The 12,717-nt window shown below is 44.6% G+C and overlaps 1 long non-coding RNA gene across 1 annotated transcript; it reads right to left on the bottom strand.

Moving 5' to 3' along the window:
* Positions 1-1,075: 1,075 nt before the first annotated feature.
* LOC309859114 lies at positions 1,076-3,990 on the bottom strand. Its single transcript, XR_014308551.1, has 2 exons — positions 3,633-3,990; positions 1,076-1,310 (listed from the first exon to the last, which is right to left on the bottom strand). It is a non-coding gene; the product is annotated as an uncharacterized lncRNA (long non-coding RNA).
* Positions 3,991-12,717: the final 8,727 nt, after the last annotated feature.

Raw genomic sequence — 12,717 nt, 5'->3', positions numbered from 1 at the left:
CTTAACACCCATCACCCCGAGTGTTTACTGTGTTGTGATGCTTTAGACATGGAAGCAGAAAATATGGCAAAGGTCCTGCTTTCATGATGCTTATATGCTAGCAGACACTTGGGGAATAGGATCACAGTTTTCAAAGAGCTTACATGTATGAGATTGTTTTTCTTGGCTTCGATCTTGGCAACAACCTGATGAGATTAGCCACTGTTTAAAACAACCTTCCAGGGGTGCCTGGGTGGTTCAGTGGGTCCAAGACTCTGCCTTCGGCTCAGGTCATGATCCCAGAATCCTGGGATCGAGCCCCACATCGGGCTCTCTGCTCAGCGGGAAGTCTGCTTCTCTTCCGCTCTCTCTCTGCCTGCCTCTCTGCCTATTTGTGATCTCTGTCTGTCAAGTAAATAAATAAATAAATAATAGTTTTAAATAAATAAATAAATAAAACAACCTTCCATTTGAGGTGCCGGGTAGCTCAGTGGGTTCATCGTCCGACTCTTGATTTCGTCTTAGGTCATGATCTTAGTCATGGGATGGGCCCCAGTCAAGTCCTGGGTCGAGTCCAGAATGGAGTCCCATGTGGGGCTCTGTGCTCATCTCGGTGTCTGCTTGTCTCTGTCTCTCTGCTCCTCCCCTGACTCACTTTTCCTCTCTCTCTCAAATAAATAAACAAATCCTTAAACAAACAAACAAACAAACAATCAAAATCTTCCTTTTAAACCCAAGGTTCAGGCTGTTCCATGACTTGGCCCCGGTTATGTCACTCTTAAATGGCAGCCATGTGATTGGAACGTGGGTCTTCTCACCGGCAGTCCAGCATGCCGGCCGGGACACCATGGTCCGCTTTCCTGTGTGGCTTCTGTTGCGCCGAGCAAAGGCAGGGATGATACGGGTACCTCGCCTCACAACAAACGTCTGGAATGAGGGGAGCGGTGACAGCTCTTTGGACATGAGCAAGTGTTCTACTTAGAGCCAATCTGGGGTGTGGATCTGAGGGTGGCTCTGTTAAGCACAAGCACACGGTGACACTTCAGGGGAGATTTTCTGTTCCCAGCTAATTATCACTTAAATTTGTCAAGAAGGGAAAAAGCGCCTCTCACATTTTATTTTAAAAGATGAAAACCTTTGGAAAATATGTAAAAGTTTGAGGGTGACTTGCTTCTCTTCTCTCTCCACAGGCGGCCCCGGTCCGACCTACAACGAAGGGGTGACAGGAGGGCTGTGGCGTGGTGCCCCTGGGGGTGCTCTGCGGTGGGGGAGGGGCAGCCCCTGGACCGTGATTTCACACCCAGTAAGATGCAAACCACACAGAGCAGCGCCTGAGAAGGAAACAGAGAGGATGGAAATGAAAGATGGATCTCAAAGAAATTAACCGGAGATGATTTATACCCAGAAGGGTCGCTGAGGCAAGAGAGAATGAAGCCAGACTCAAAAGACCACATAAAATATGATTCCATTTATATGAAACATCCAGAACAGACAAATCCCTAGAGATAGCTACAAAACAGATTACTGGTTGCCAGGGGCTGGGAAGGCAGGGAGGGAGGGTGAGGGACTGCTTAATGGGTACAGATTTCCTTTTAGGGTAATGAAAATGTTCTGGAACTAGGCAGTGGTGATGTTGCAGAGCACTGTGAATGGATTAAATATCACGAGTGGTGATTTTCACGTTAGGTGTTTTTTACCACAAGAAAGAAAAACTTACACATATACGCACCCTTTAAAAAAATAATCTTACTGATTAGTTAATACTAACTCCAATCTCTGAGGTACTTTCGCAACGCAGCTGATGGGTAGTCATCCAGATTGTACCAGAATATCCTGAGGAGAAAATTGCTCAAAAGTAAGCACATTTCATTTTTAGGAAGCCCCAATTGTTAGAAAACTCACTATTAAGGTGAATGAAAATTGATATTCTTGGGGAGGCGCGTTGCTGAGGGATCAGGATGAAATTCAGGTATTTCTCACAGTTAAATTTGTCTTAAGGGACCAGGCCATTCTGGTCAAGGGGCGACAGTCTTGCAAGGACAGCAACGTGAAGGTATCTTCCCATCTACGGTGGGGTTGCCACATTTTCCTGAGCATGTGAAACTAGAGCGCTACCGTGGAATTCAGGAGGAATGTCTGGGATATTCCAGAACTTGGAATCATAAATGATTCAAAATCTACCCTTAACGAGCACTGCAATAGACGGACAGGAAATCTAGAAAAATTTTCAGAATTTTCTATTTGAAGAAATACACTGCTACGTTCATTTTAAAATGAGAGACTCTTGGGGGAAAATGCACGAGAAAAACCACATTACCAGTAATGTTCTGTGCTTTATAAATAGATACACGATCAAACGTCTTTTTAAAGTGAAGCCCCCAAGGGCTTGGATTTATGAATATTATGCATCCACTTTTCCAAAAACATGTCTACTGTGTAAGTCCAAGTACACATATGTGTTTCCCCTGTATTTGTACACTATAACCTAAGTAGTCCACATGCATACCTAGTTTAATATTGGGAGACATTCAGAGTTCAGAAATTCTTCTGCATTCTGGATTAATTAATAGTGAGAGAGATCAACAGAAACAAGGAAGTGGTTTCCTGTGAGCCGGGCTCCTGGAGTTCTGGTGGAAAAAGGCAGTCACAGCTGATTCTGACTTCTGAGCCCCTGAGGCCTGGGGGGATGGGGGAGCAACTCGGTTCCCCAGTCCCCCATCTTTGTGCACCAGCCTCCTTTTGTGCTTCTCACAGCTTATCTGGAGTGCCATGAGTAATTAGGGCTCCCTTCTACCGGGGTGTTGAAGAGCTTTGCGGTGGCACAAAGAAAAATACGAATTTTGTCCCTGGGAACTAGCAGGGTTTTGTTTTCAAAGCTCCGCTTTTAGATGGTTCCCAGTAAAGGAACATACTTACCTTTTATCATCATTGTAGCGGAAAAATACTCGCCTGAGGATGTGGGCTGCAGAAAGCTGTCGGAGCCTGCCCACCTTTAGTATTGAGTGACGACATTAGAAGCGTTCTGCAACCCGTACTGGGATGTGACTCAGTGTGGGGAGAAGCCAGAAATATCAGAGCAATTGAGGAAAAGCAAGAGAGCGACAAAGGGAGAGAAGCCCAGAGGAAAGGAACCCTTGTTTTAGACCTCAGGAGGAGACAGAAGCAGGTTAAGTCACAAAGGACATGAAAAGCGTCTATCTCTCCCAGAAAGTGGTGAGCGCAGGGTAAAGAAAGACCCATGCAAGGCTCCTATCCATTGGAGCTCTGAGGCCCATGATTTTCTCTCGGTGTGGGAGGGGTAGGGAGTCTGAGATGAAGGAGAGGCCCAGAACACACCGTCGGGGTGAAAACTTGGCTTCTCTCTCCCTCCCTTCCTGCGGATTTATTAGGCAGGCGGGCAAATCGGTGTGCAAAGAAGAGATTTGCTGGAATAACAGCTGGCTAAATGGCACATTATGCAATTTTGCAGGCACACACGGATCTGCGGTTGCACAGAAATGGAACTCTAGGAGGCAAAGGGCTCCGGCGTGCCCGCTTCGGGCTGAGCATTCCCCCTGCCCCTCTGCTCGGGGAAGGGTTTTTATTTGCAGTCAGGATTGCTGCCCGCAGGTCTGAGCTGAACCACCCCTAGCAAAGAGGCTCTGTTTACTCACCCGTGCGAGGAGGACGTTTTAACTCTCCATCTTCCCTCCAGCGTGCTGCATTGATTTTCTGCTGTGAGGAGACGGAAAGGCCTTTCCTCAAAGTACCTTTGGAGGCAGGGCCCGCTGTGTGCCCAGCTTTGTGAGTGAGGACCCGTGTTCAGGGGAGACAGAATTTCCTTCTAAGTCACACACTGGGTTTGTGCGATTTACTGGCACAACAAATTGGTGTTTTACTGTTAGTTGTTTGAGAAAAATCCAACAGACTGAAGCTGCTTCCTCACTTGATTATTCTAAACAAGTCTGGACAATTAGCCTGGCTAATTAATACCTACGTCTATTGTGCCATTTGAGGGGACATATTTCGAAGGTGGTGCCAGTTCTAAAATGTGGAAATAATTGCTCTATGAAACTGGGCACAAGGGATATTCCATGGCATGGCACTTTGGATATGCAAATGCTCTCCTTTTGAAATGTGATTTGCAAAAATAAGGAGTATGGGAAAAATCTCCGATCTAGAATTGTTTTTTTTTTCTTTTTTTTTTTTTTTACAGGAGAGAACTCTGATCCTGCCTTGCAGGCATGAAGCATTTACTGGGAGCATCTCATAAGTAAAGGGAAAAAAAGGAAAAGTTAACAGAGCTATCCCTTGCTCTAAAAAAAAATCCCAATATATAGCATGTTGAATTTGTTGTCTTGATAGAACAGAGAATTAGTCTTTTATTACTTTGAAATCAAGTGCTCAGTTTCAATGGTTCCCCATTGCTTAACAAATTAAGTACAGAGTCCTTTGCCTGGTTTCCAAAGGCCTTGAACCACATACACCCAACTACTACATGCCAAGTGTGAGATTGCAATTTTTTTAATTAAATATAAATACCATAAAATAAAGTAAGAGAAATTCCTGAGGTCTGGAATGGGAAGAAAAAACAGAATGCATGGACCATAGGAGAACTGATTCGTGGATTGATTGATTCATTCCAGACATGTTTCTTGAGAAGTAACTGGTGGAGGGGCACCTGGGTGGCTCAGTCATTAGGTGTCTGCCTTTGGCTCGGGTCAGGATCCCCCCGTTGAGGGATCAAGTCGCACATTGGGCTCCCTGCTCAGCGGGAAGCCTGGTTCTCCCTCTCCCACTCCCCATACGTGTGTTCCTTCTCTTGCTGTGTCTCTCTCTGTCAAACAAATAAAATATTAAAAAAGAGAGAAGTAACTGGTGGAGATGCATGGTGAATGGTACTCACTACAAAACATCAACAAAAAAATGCCATTAATGAGTTATTGGTAGCTAATTTACTTTGGAGTACACACTCTCTGTTTTAGAAAGGGTCAACTATGTGGTGCCTTTAGTTATGCAGGAGGAAGGCACATTTGGAGAGAGACCCAGGAGGTCTCTTGGAGAAAAGGATAGATAGATACCTTTGCATTTGAGGTTTGGTGATGTCTAGTATGTCAGGTGGATTGACGTGACCATGACTATGGACAGCTGTTTATAAATGAATTCTCAAGAAGAAACTGACTTTAAAAAGGAGGACGACAGTCTAGAGTGGTGCCCAAGGCCCACATCATCATCAGAAATAGACACAGGGCATGAGGGTATGGCTGATTCTAGAATACCTCTTGGCAAGGAGGAGCGCGTGCGCGCGCACGCGTAAGCATTAAAAAGCTCAGTACATGATAGGTGATAGCTTTGGAAGCCCAGGTTGATGGCAGAGTGCTGTGAACACTGCTGGGTATGAGGAAGAGATGCTATTCCAACTCTGTTCTGCATCCAAAAAAATAACCATCATAGTAGTGAGTTCCCTGTCACCAGAACATGACAAGGAATGGACAGGGACCGCTCAGAATTGCCAGAGATCCTGATTAAAGAGCACTTCCTCCTCCTCCCCCTCCCCCTTCTTCTTCTTCTTCTTCTTATTTTTTGGCAGAGATCCTATGATGCAAAGAAGGGGACTTTTCAAAAGATAGGCACCATTCTCCAGGCCCCTGGAGTTCTCAACTTGTAGCTGGGCGGTGGCGACATGACTTTGTATTGAGGAAGGACGCACATTATTGAGATAAATGGAAACAGGGACCTGAATTGGTTGCATTTAAAACAGAAAAGGATATCCTAATGACATGCCCTGAGGTGGGCGTATCCGTCAGGGTTCTTCAGAGAAACCAGTATCGCTATGTTTAAAACACGGATAGGAAGTGAAAGAGAGGGAGGAAGGGAGAGAGAAATTCATTTGAAGGAATGAATTCGCATGATTATGAAGGTGTGGCAACTCCAAAATCCGCAGGACAGACAGAGTGAGGATTTAGATAAAAGTTGATGTTTTAGCTTTGAGTTCAAAATCTACACAGTAGGTCAGCAGGCTGGAAATTCAGGAAGGACTTTCATGTTCTGTTCCTGAGGGAGAATTCTTTCTCCCTCAGGTGTGCTAGGAAGGCCTTCAATTAATTGGTAGATGGGGTGAGGCCTACCTACATGGGGCGGGGGGGGGGGCAGTTATAATCTGCTTTATTTAAAATCAGCTGATTGGAAATGTTAAGCACATCTACAACTGATCTTCGCAGTAATACCTAGATTAGTATTTGACCAAGCAACTGGGCACATATGGCCTAGCCAAGGTGTCCTCTAAAATCTGCGGTCACCACTGGGAAAGAAGACAGGCCAACTATTGAACATGGGGATTTCGAACTTGGTCATAGAGGAGCAGATTAATCCCAAAATTAAGGTACTAAGCAGTACGTGGAATATGTCATAAAAAGGGTGCAAACAAAGTGATCTAGGGGTTCTGAGGAGTGGAAGTTTTTAAGCACCTGCAGTGACCCAGACAAGGACATTATAGTTAGAAAGTAAGGCCAGAGCCATGTCAGAGGAAAGGAAAGCACTGGCTTGGCATTACATAGCATACTACTGCATGAGGCGCCTAGAAAGCACCGGACGACTGGAGCATCCGGACATGGAGAATTAAATGGAAGGTGAGGAGGATTATTGAGGTTTCTGGACATAGGAGTCACATAAATACAATGACTATACTCGATGGGTTGTTGCGCAAATACTTTTGAAAGTGATGATGAAAATTGAAAAGCAATTTGGCCGACTGGCCGCGGAATAAGGACCTTTATGGATCTGTCTTGAGCGATGCACTTTTCTTCGGTGATCCTGCAACCTTGTAAAAGACAATATGAGGAAGACCTATGGATGGAGATGTGTGTGTGTGTGTGTGTGTGTGTGTGTGTGTGTGTGTGTGTGAGAAGAATTTGGACAGGGTTGGTTTGCATTTTTTTTTTAAAGGTTTTATTTATTTATTTAACAGACAGAGATCATAAGTAGTCAGAGAGGAAGGCAGAGAGAGAGAGGAGGAAGCAGGCTCCCTGCTGAGCAGAGAGCCCGACGTGGGGCTCGATCCCAGGACCCTGAGATCATGACCTGAGCTAAAAGCAGAGGCTTAACCCACTGAGACACCCAGACGCCCCTGGCTTGCATTTTTGAAAGGCTACTCTGGCCACCCCCTTGGGCATAGGTGGGAGAGAGCAAGACTGAGGCCAGGGAGCACAGCTCAGATGGGAAGAGATGTTAAAGAATTTCAGTGTCATGGGAGAGCACGGCTCAAAGAAGTCTCCACAGAAGCTGTCTTCTGCCACAGAAAGATAATATATACAAAAGATAATATATACAAAGAAAGCCGCTTGGCCAAGGTATGTGGTTTGTGGTGACCTAGGAGAAAAGGCTTGAGAGGTGTCTCGATACACGGCAGGTGGGGACTCTGTCATTTGGTGTGCAATTTCAGGGGGTCGGGGATGTCATAGAAGGTTTGATTTTTGAAAATCACAGTGATATGATCAGCACTGTACTCCAGGGAGACTGCCAAAATAAAGGGTTTCTGGATAGATCTGAGAGAGAATGACGTGGGATGAACAGTTGGAAGGCTAACCACTGTTAGGCAGTGAGGGGTGGAAACCGACCTTGAGGCAATAACAATTGAATTAAGGGGTCCTGTGTCAAAGATATTACAGCAGTCAAATCCATAGAACATGATAACTAATTTGGGGTCGAGCGGACAGGAATAAAAGCAGAAATTACTATTTGCAGGCAGCATGAGTGAAAAATCAGGGATCATGTTAACAGAAGAGAAACTGGTACAGAAGACAAAGTAATAATCTCATCTTCAGACATTTTGAGCTTAGAGTTCTCGGGGGACAGTCTGGGGGAAATTCTTTAGAACCCAGTTATAAACGTGGTTTGGAGCTTAGGAAGGAGGTCAGGATTAGAAATATGGATTTGTTTCTAATGATGGTCTTGGCAAAGCACCCCTGGGATAATCCCATGGCTGGAGGCTTTGCCTTGTAAATATCACTTCCTATTTACAAGGACAATATGACATAGTGGTCAAAAGCTTTTGCTTTGGCTTTAGCTAGGTCCAACCCAGCGATTTACAGACTCCATTAATGGGGAGATATTGTGGCTCTCTATGATTTGGTTTTCTTTATCTGTGAGTTGGAAATAATAATATCAGGTCAGTTATATTAACTAAACTAATGCACGTGAAATGCTGGGCTGGGTAGCTGGAACTGTTACCAGAAGTGCCTTTCCTTTCTGGCCAGATCCAAGACAATCTTCCTTTCCTGCCCATCTAAAATCTCACGTGAAACTCCTTTTCCTCTGCCAGCATGAGCTGAATTCACCTGCTATGATGAGGAAGCACAATCCTAACTCGTCAGTCAATGGCTCTTCTTTTTTCTCCTCCGTGTTTTGGGACATTGGTTGGTGATGTGAAGGTTGGATTGTACTCTTAGCCTGAGGATGTGTCTCTGGTTTAGCTTCACTCATGTCACAGAAAAGAAGTTGTTTATCTTTTCCCTCAGAAGAAGAAAAATCAATCCGTGACCAGACAAATTGACTTGTATAGAGATGATAGTTGCAGTGTTCAGCCACTGGAGTAGAGGTGGAGAGAGAAGAGCATCTAGAACAGAACCTTGGGGGATATTCTCATTTCCAAGCCCCGGAGAAGAAAAACTTGCTATTGTTGTCACTAATGAGACGACCATAATTCATAAGGACCTTATTTCTTTTGTTCATCTGCATGATTGATTGATTGATTGATTCGTTCATTCATTCATTCAACAGGTGTTTATTGATATCAACTCTATATCAGCCACTAAACAGAGCGGTGAACAAATTAGGCAAAAAGGAGTAGCTTTCATGGAGCTGGGACTATAGCAGGCACTTGAAAGAACACTTGTTCAATGAATAAATGAGTATTTGGGCAAGAAGCGCTTTTGGATGGAGCCTCTATGAAGTGCAAGCCTTGTGTTTGAGAGGCACAGGGAGGCTTTTGTAAAGGCTTCAAGCTAGTAGGTGATACTTGGGTGATAGAACAGACTTAGAGGAATGGGAAGAAGGGCAAATATTACAGGCAGAAAGATGGATGCAAGGAAAGGGCAGAGATGGGTGTTTGTGTAATGTCTTTAAGAAATTCAAAAAACAGTAGCTGGTACAGTTTTGGAGGAACAGCCAGCTGGCTATAGGAATGCAAAAGAAGAGCGTAGAGATAATGAGGTCAAAAATCCTGACTCATCTTGCAAAATAAAGAACATTTTTTTTTTTTTTTTTTTTTTTTTAGAAAAAGGAAAAATAAAGAACACCTTTATTTTGCAACAGGAGCTTCTACTTTGAGCAGGAGCCTTCTACCATTATCTCCAAGATCGACAAATTCGACCATTACAGAATTTTCTGGTCAATGAGAAGAGAAAACTAGCAACTGTTAAGTTTCTACTAAGCGCCTGACATTAGATTGGGAGGTATGCATGTGTAGGACCTGTACGAATTAGCTCTAGAACACTCTTGCGCAATAAACATTATATTTCTTTTTTTAATTAATTAAGATTATGTCTGGGTTGGTCCAAACTAACAAGGGTTGGTGAGAAATTGAACTTCAATTCTTGCTGGGGAGGAACGGCTTCTTCCCCTCCCTTTGGGAAGTATCAGAACCTCACGATTTGCACTATCCAGGACGTTTGGGTAGGATCTCTGGTCTTTGATCCCTAGTTCTTAAGTTGTTTATTTTGTATGTCTTCTCTCTTTGTCAGCTTAGTCCCTGAGTCATTGCCCAGACCTCCACCCTTGGTGTTAAAGCCCCACCCCTCACCCCGCTTACCACCCCTACCCATTAGGCTCCTCCATTAGGGCTTCTTTTGTCTTTTGAGGCAGGTTTCTGGCTCTCCTCCAGGCCCCGGTCTACACAGTACTTGGAGGCAAGAGGCTCTCAAAAAACCTGCCTCCTCCCCTTCTCTTTTCCCTGAGTCGCCTCCAAGGAACTGGTTCTCCTAGACTGGCCTGTGTGCAGGTTGTCATTAGGGCAGTCATGCAGCCCAAGAATTTCTTTCCCTCCATAACCAGGAAATCCAAGACAGAAGCTTATGATGCTAGGACACAGGAAAAAGAGGAGGGACAAAAAGAAAAAAAAAAGAGAGAGAAACAAGAACAAGACAAAAATTAATATGCCCATGTATCATCTTGCTGCATGCATTATATCCTCTAATCCTCCAAATCACAGCGCAACATAGTATTGCTATTACCATTTTACAGAGGAATTTATTCGTTCAGTAAGTATGTACTGAGCGTCTTTTTTCTGCCTTAGTGTTCTAGGCTCTGGAGGGGAAAAAAAACGACAACAAAAAAACCCAACAGTGAACAAGACAGACGAAAACTCAGAGGAAGACACTAAGTGTCTGAAAGTAAATAACATGCTTGAGATCACATAATCCGTAAGTGGAAATGCTAGGGTTGAGCCCAGGCCTGTCTTTTTCCCAAGTCCACGTCACTGTGTCACGTGACACTGAGATTGCCATTCGGGCTGTTCTGCAAAACATGCTGGAACTTCCTACAGAAATGTGATGTCACGGACCACCGTAAAAACACTCGCTGTCATTCACGGACTGCTTGACAGGCTTCAGGTGGTATGAGAAGTCTGCCATGTCCTCATTTTTCTGGGTTCAAGGACACTGAAAATGAAGTATTACATTCCCCACCCAAATTATCGGGCTAGCAAGTGAGTGAGCAGAGTTTCATTTTAAATTTACTTTATTCCAATCTGGGGCTCCACAGAGCATTGTGCCTTGGCCTTTAGAGAAAAAAAGTAAGTGAAAACTCCTCTTTTCTCCCTGCTCAGTCCTGCCGCAGGACTGAGTGCCTATCAAGCTAGCCAGGTGAGGTGACCATAGCTAGCTTCTCTTCCTTGTTCAAACTTTCCTCCCTGCTGGTTATCAGCACCTGCTGTCTGGGCTACTGAAGGTTTGGTTGGAGGGCTTAGAGGGGACACACAAGGAACAGGGAAAGTCTTATGGCATGGGGCCTTTTGTGGACAGTAAATGTTCCATGTTAATTCTTGCTCCCAAGGGTCCTTACAGAGGTTCCTTGGGGATCCCCCCACCTCTGGACATGGCTTCTAGAGGCCCTCTGGCTAGACCCAGACTCTCTCCATTTAGGCTTCTTGGTTCTAAGTGAGGGTCTGGTCCTTGCAGTCTTCAAACTCTGAAAAGCATATGCATCGCTCCCTAGATGGTTCTTTTAAAGACCTCTCACTTGGCTTAACATGGCAAGGGGCACATCATTTCCTTGCCTTCCACCATGGATGGGTAGCTCAAAGCGAAGGGAAGTGACCCAATCCAAAGCGTTCCTTGTTGCCTGTCTGCAACCCTGAGAGTTTCTGAGTGCCTTTTACGTAGCCTGGAGCTGGAGGGTGGGCTGAGGTGGCAAAATGTGGTGTTTCTGTGGGTCTTGCAGAGAAGGTGAGGCTCTGCTGAAAACAGAAAGGGTGTCATGTAACACCCAGTTCGCATTCACCCCAGAAACCTCCTCAGGAGGCTCAAGACCACAGGCCCTGCAATCAAATTGTCGAGTTTTAATCCTTATTTTTTTTTTTACTTCCTAACTATGTGACTTAAGGCAAGTTGTGAAACTTGCTGTATGTCCCTTTTCTCTGCATACGTGTATATGCATATATATCCGTTGGTGCTTCTAAAGTACCAACCTCCCAAGGTCGTTGGAAGAATGAATGAGGCAGCCCGTGTCATCTGGGGGCAGAGCACCTGTCACATGGTTCACGTCCCCAAACCGTGGGCTGTTGTTATTCTCACTTGCTTTCTCTTAGACAACTTCCGAGATGGATCAAAGATAAACACTTCTGACTGCTTCTGAGTGTAGAGCACAGGCTTTTGTAGAACTCAGATTCAAGAGGAAGGCATAAGAGAGGCCAAACATATGTGACTCCTTCTAGATCTACGGTTTATTTTGCTTTAGGGATGCCATGATTGATTGATTGATTAATTGATTTACCTTCCAAGAGAGGGCGCTGCCTAGTCTGGGCTGGTATGTCTCTCCCAGTGTGGTTTTTACTTCATTTAGGCTGATTACAGGCAGTGTGGCATGGCAGCCAAGAAGACAGATACTGGCTTCAGTCAGACCCGGGCCCTTATCTCTGCTCTGACACTTAATAGCTATGGGACTTCCTGAAAATGACTTCTTTTTTTCTGTGCCTCCATCTCTTCATCTCAAGAATAAAGACAGTATTTAGTTGAGTCCCCACCTTGTAACTTTTACTCTGGACTGGTCCTGGCTGAGTGGTTTACCCAAAGGACATAACAATCCTGTGGTCCTGCTGCTTGGGTTTTTGGAGATCTTCCATTTAGTGGAACACTTGGAGCTGGTTTCTTGCCAGTGTTCCCTCCCACAGTCACCAGGGCTCTGGTTGTCAGGGCTCCCTGTGCTTTCAAGGGCCACTGCTGCTTGGGTGACTGTTTCTTTCTCTTTCATAAAGTTGTCTTCCTCATGTGCTTATCTCTAAATAGAGATTATTAAAACATCAAGTTGATGAGTAGCTCAGATTATTATGATTACTTGGGAGGTAGGGAAGGAGAGGGAAGGAAGGAAGAACAGAAAGAGAGAGCGAGAGAGAGCAAGAGAGACCTTAATATCACATGAGAATTACCTGTAGAGCTTTTAAACATACATGCCTGGCTCCATGTCATATTGCCTTTCTCAGATTTTTTTTTCCCTTGGTGTTCATTTAAGTTTGTTGATTATAAACTGTTATTGATACCAGTCTTT

This window comes from Mustela nivalis (assembly GCF_964662115.1).
Source record: "Mustela nivalis genome assembly, chromosome: 2".
In the NCBI taxonomy this organism is placed as follows: Eukaryota; Metazoa; Chordata; class Mammalia; order Carnivora; family Mustelidae; genus Mustela; species Mustela nivalis.
This window is presented reverse-complemented; position numbering and strand designations above follow the sequence as displayed.